This window comes from Rhinopithecus roxellana, chromosome 1 (assembly GCF_007565055.1).
Source record: "Rhinopithecus roxellana isolate Shanxi Qingling chromosome 1, ASM756505v1, whole genome shotgun sequence".
Lineage (NCBI taxonomy): Eukaryota > Metazoa > Chordata > Mammalia > Primates > Cercopithecidae > Rhinopithecus > Rhinopithecus roxellana.
Genome location: NC_044549.1, coordinates 54992236 through 54997801, shown reverse-complemented (window position 1 = coordinate 54997801; position 5566 = coordinate 54992236). Strand labels below are relative to the sequence as shown.

General features: G+C 47.4%; 1 pseudogene; it reads right to left on the bottom strand.

The window, feature by feature from the left end:
- Window positions 1-1364: 1364 nt before the first annotated feature.
- On the bottom strand, window positions 1365-2201 carry LOC115899581 (annotated as a pseudogene).
- Window positions 2202-5566: the final 3365 nt, after the last annotated feature.

Below are 5566 nucleotides of genomic sequence, written 5' to 3'. Positions count from 1 at the left end.
AATGCTGGGATTACAGGCTTGAGCCGCTGCATGCAGCCTGTGTGTTCATTTTGTATTCTGCAACCTTGCTGCCTTTATTAGTTCTCACACTTTTTTTTTTTTTAGTAGACTCTTTAGGTTTTCTACATATAAAATCATGTCAGCTGGCTGAGTGTGGTGGCTCATGCCTGTAGCTCCCGCACTTTGGAAGGGTGAGGCAAGGCAAGAATGTCATTTGAGGCTAGGAGTTCTGAGACCAGCCTGGGCACATAGTGAGACCCTTTCTCTACAAAAAAACAACAAAAAAAAAGCCTGATGTACCTATAGTCCCAGCTACTCTGGAGGCTGAGGCAAGAGCACTGCTTAAGTTTCCTGGAGTCCCAGGCTGCACTTAGCTACGATTGCATCACTGCACTCCAGCCTGGGCAACAAAGTGAGACCCTGTCTCTAAAAAATAAAGAAATGAATAAAAAATCATGGCCATCTGAAAATAGAGATAATTTTACTTTTTCCTTTCCAATTTGGATTTCTTGTATTTCTTTTTATTGCCTAATTGCTCTGGCTAGAATTTCCAGAACTATGTTAAATAGAAGCAGCAAAAGTGGGCATCTAGGCCAGGCGTGGTGGCTCACGCCTGTAATCCCAGCACTTTGGGAGCCCGAGGTGGGCTGGATCACCTGAGGTCAGGAGTTCGAGACCAGCCTGGCCAACATGGGGAAACCCCGTCTCCACTGAAAATACAAAAATTAGCTGGGCGTGGTGGCAGGCGCCTGTAATCCCGGCTACTCAGGAGGCTGAGGCAGGAGAATGGTGTGAACCCGGGAGGTGGAGCTTGCAGTGAGCTGAGATCCGGCCACTGCACTCCAGCCTGGGCGACAGAGCGAGACTCCATCTCAAAAAAAAAAAAAAAAAGAATCCATCGGGGCAATCCATTGTAGGCCGGTGTTCATAGGATTGTCCCATAGTGCACTTAGGCGGGGGTATGTGGCATAGGGGTTAGTGGTATTTGTACAGTTCCAGGCCCTTTTGACGGAACACAATTGAGGTAGCTTAAGTTAGAGAGAGACCAGGCTCTGTGGGGTAACCTTGGCCACCACTCGGCTGTGGAGGCGTTGACTGTTAGGGTTTGGTGACAAATGCTTTCACCTACAATGCAATGGGTTTTATTAGTCCACTTGTAGGATATGCACACCATCCCTCTTACTGGGTTGGTAAGTGTCCAGGACTGCGGGCATTCCTGAGGAGTGAAAGTGAGGCTGTAGTTTTGGGATATTAGTAAGGGAGAATGTCTATGCCATACCATGGCCACTGTTCACTCATACGGGCTCCCCTGCATACCCAGCAATTGGACACATTCATGGTAAGCACGATGCATTCTCCTAGATCTACAAACAGGTTTTTCTTGGCTTGGGAAGGGATATGTCTGCTCGTAGTTTTTTAAATACAGGGATGGAAATACTATGGGTGGTTTTTGGGTGATAGTTGTTGGCTTTTGCTTTTGCTTTGGCTATAAACTGTTCTCTCTTTATGTCCTCTAGCACTTGAGTGTTTACTCCCCGGTGTCCAATTTTGGTGAAGCAAAGCCACTGCTTCCCTTTGGGGCATATAACCCCATTACGACTGCCAGATACTCCTAGATTTTTTACTTTATAATAACTTTTCCCTGATTCAACACATTTTTCAACTAAGGTGCCATAGCAGGATCTTTCTATATGGGTATGGTAAGTAAAGGACTGTTGCATTTTTTCCTCCATAGTAGAAAGACTGATAACACTCATGGCAACTTGAAGGGCTGCTGTGGACAGCAGGCTGGCTACTGACAGCATTAGGATTGTGATGAGGGATATTCCTGTATTGAGGCTTTTGGCTGGGGCCAGGCGCGGTGGTTCACGCCTGTAATCCCAGCACTTTGGGAGGTGGAGGCAGGTGGAACACGAGGTCAGGAGTTCAAGACCAGTCTGGCCAACATGGTGAAACCCCATCTCTACTAAAGATACAGAAAATTAGCCTGGCGTGGTGGTGCACGCCTATAATCCCAGCTACTAGGGAGGCTGAGGCAGTAGAATTGCTTGAACCTGGGAGGTGGAAGTTGCAGTGAGCCAAGATAGCAGCACTGCATTCCAGACTGGGCAACAGGGTGAGACTCCATCTCAAAAAAAGAAAAAAAAAAGACTTTTGGTTGGAAGTGAGGCATAGCAAGTGGTTGGGTAGATACAGGCCATTTCTGGAAGCAGGTAATTAGTCTTCCCTGTGTTTATGCTTTCTAGGGGGTTTTTGGTTTTAAGAAAGTTTTTTGGTTAATTTCAGCGTGGTAGGAGAAATTGTGCTTGATGACCACTTAACTGTTAATGTTTTGGAGGAAGACGTAGCCTTCGGGATGAGTTTAACCCTGGTGTGATGGATCCAGTGGGGGAGTCCTTGGACTCTCACTACAGTTGGCATGCTGAGTATCACAGTGTAGGGGCCTGTCCACTTCGGTCGTAGCTTTTTGTGAGGGTCGGATTGGCAGATGAACGCCTCTGTGCCTGTAAGACAGTTATGTTGAGAGGACAAGGAGGTGTCGACCAGAAGAGGCATTGCCTCATTTGCTGCTTAACAGATGAAAGACCGTGTCTGGATTACGGAGGGGAGGTAATTCCTGAGTGGCTCAGAGTTCTGGGGAGGAAGACAAAAGTTTGGCCATACATGATTTCAAAGGGACTATAAAAAGAGGGTGCTTTTGGTGTTGCGCAGAGTCCCATGAGGGCAACAGGGAGATTTCTTGTCCATGACTGACGGGTTTCTAGAGCTAGCTTAGTGAGTTGGGCTTTAAGGACAGAGTAGACCTTTTCAACTTTGCCTGAAGATTGAGGCCTGTAAGGTATGTGGAGAACCCACTTTATTCCTCAGGATGTAGAGACGCCTTAGGTAATTTGGCTGATGAAGGCAGGCCCGTTATCAGACTGGATGGATGTTGGGAGTCCGAAACGGGAAATTATAGGCATGATGAGAGTTTGTGTGACGATATTTGCACCTTCTGAAGTTATTGGGAATACTTCTACCCACCTGGAGAAAGTACAAAGACTAGAAGATAGCAGAGCCGTTTATCGGGCGGCATGTGAGTGAAGTCTACTTGCCAATCTTGCCGGGGTATCTGGCCCTGGGCTTGGTGGGTAGGAAAAGGCAGTGGCTGGAGGGAACCCGGGGGTGACACTGAGTGGCAGATAGAGCAGGACTGGAAAATCACTCAGACACAGCTGGAAAGGTGAGAACAAGTGAGAATAGGGCAGAGAAGTTTTAAGAGAGGTTTATAACGACATGAAGAGTTGTGGAGACTTTGGAGGATAGGAATTGTTTGAGAGTGAGGAAGAACGAAGTGCCCTTCCTTGACATACCGTGGTCCTTGCTTTTGGAGGGTCTGGGCCTGGAAGTCCTCCTTTTCTTCTAAGGAGTAAAGAGGAGAGAACGAGGACAGGGACAGAAACTGGCCTTGCACAGGTTGTAGAGCTACTTGTTTGGCTACCTGATCTGCTAAAGCATTTCTGGCCAATACGGGATTATCTGGGGTTTGGTGGCCCCTGCAGTGATGATGGCAACTTTCTGTGGGAGCCTGGTAGCTTGAAGGAGCTTGCTGATGAGAGAATCATTTATGACCAGAGTGTTTTTTGCAGTTAGGAAACCTCGTTCTTTCCAGATAGATGAGTGTGAGTGTACTATATGGAATGCATAACGAGAACCCAAATATATGTTAATTTGTTGTCCAGCTGCTAGAGTGAGAGCTTGAGTGAGAGCAATGAGTTCAGCTTTTTGGGAGGTGGTGCCTAGGAGGAGTGGAAAACCCCTGCACCGTCCTCACTTGGGGCTGATGCCATTTTAGGCCTCAGCCCACCTGCACCCAGGGGCTCATTAAAACAGCGTGTTGCTCCACACCTCCTCGTGTTGTCTGTTGGCATGCCCTCGGGGTTTGAACCGATACAAGAACTTTCATCGGATGCCGAAACCTGGGAGCACGCCAACAGACAACACAAGGTGGTGTGGAGCAACACGCTGTTTTAATGAGCCCCTGGGTGCAGGTGGGCTGAGGCCTAAAATGGCATCAGCCCCAAGTGAGGACGGGGCAGGGGTTTTATAGTCTCCTGTAAACAGGAAGTGTCCCAGTCTGGAGTAACTGCTACGTGGTATCTGGGTGGCCTTTTTCTTGATCTTTGGGGTTACGTGTCTTCCAGCCAGGGTAGGTGTCTTCCGGCCAGGGTAGGTATCTTCTGGCCGGCTCTTTTCATGCTTCTGCTATCTTGCTGACACATACTGCTGGCGCAAGTGGCCTTTTGCCTTGGGACTGGGCCTGAGACAGGAGGAGTTACTCATTCCTTCAAGCTTTCAGGCCCCGGGGAGAATCTTTCACAGAGCAGTTATCTGGGGCTTCTCACTACACCTGCACACCATACTGCCCCCAAGTTCTGGTCCCTCTGCCTAGAATTCCTCTTCCTCCAGACTTTACGTGGTTCTCTCTAGCATTCTTGGTATTCAGGATTCAGCTCACAGGTCACCTCATTGGGTTGGTCTTACCCAATGCCTTCTTTCTTCCAACACCCTCTCTCCCATACTGGTCTCTGTTTTGTGTTTTCAGCACTTATTAGAATTTGCAATTATTTTGTACTGTCTTTCTCCCCTGTTTAGAAGGTAAGCTACTTGAGGGCAGAGACCTGTTCCCTCCTGTTTAGTGCTGTGTTCCCCAGGGCATATCAGCATCTGAAATACAACTGGGGAACAATAAACATCTGTTCATCTGAATGAACATCCATATAGGATAGGTTTCTATTAGTCACACTTTACAGACCACACTCTTCCAGGCTCAACTCTGAACATACTTCTTCATTCATGATAGGGATGGTTATAAGCATGGGCTCTGGACCTAGATGGTCTGCACTCAAACCCCATCCCTCTTCTTACTTCTCAGCTTATTTTTCCACCTTTGAAGTGGAATGTTGATGTGAGGATTAAAGGAGTTAATAACTGTAAAATGCTTATGGTCATGCCTGTCATGTCTTATTACTATTCCCCAGCATTGGGTACAGTGCCTGGTACGTATTTTTTTTTTTTTTTTTTTTTTTTTTTTTTTTGAGATGGAGTCTCACACTGTCGCCCAGGCTAGAGTGCAGTGGCATGATCTCGGTTCACTGCAAGCTCTGCCTCCCCGGTTCACGCCATTCTCCTGCCTCAGCCTCCCGAGTAGCTGGGACTACAGGTGCCCGCCACCACGCCCAGCTAATTTTTGTATTTTTAGTAGAGATGGGGTTTCACCATATTAGCCAGGATGGCCTTGATCTCCTGACCGCGTGATCCACCCACCACAGCCTCCCAAAGTGCTGGGATTACAGGCATGGGCCACCACGCCTGGCCAGTGCCTGGTACATATTGGTACCCAGTACATAGTTGCTGAATGGGGAATTTTATGGTGTAGCAATTATACTAGGCTGTCATTAGAAACTGGGGTCGATTTTTAAAAAATCTCCTAGGACATTATAATCTGGGTGATGAGTGTTATACAAGCAGAAAGGTAAAAAAATCCCAAGAATGGGATAACTGTTGAAGAAAGCAATACAACTCT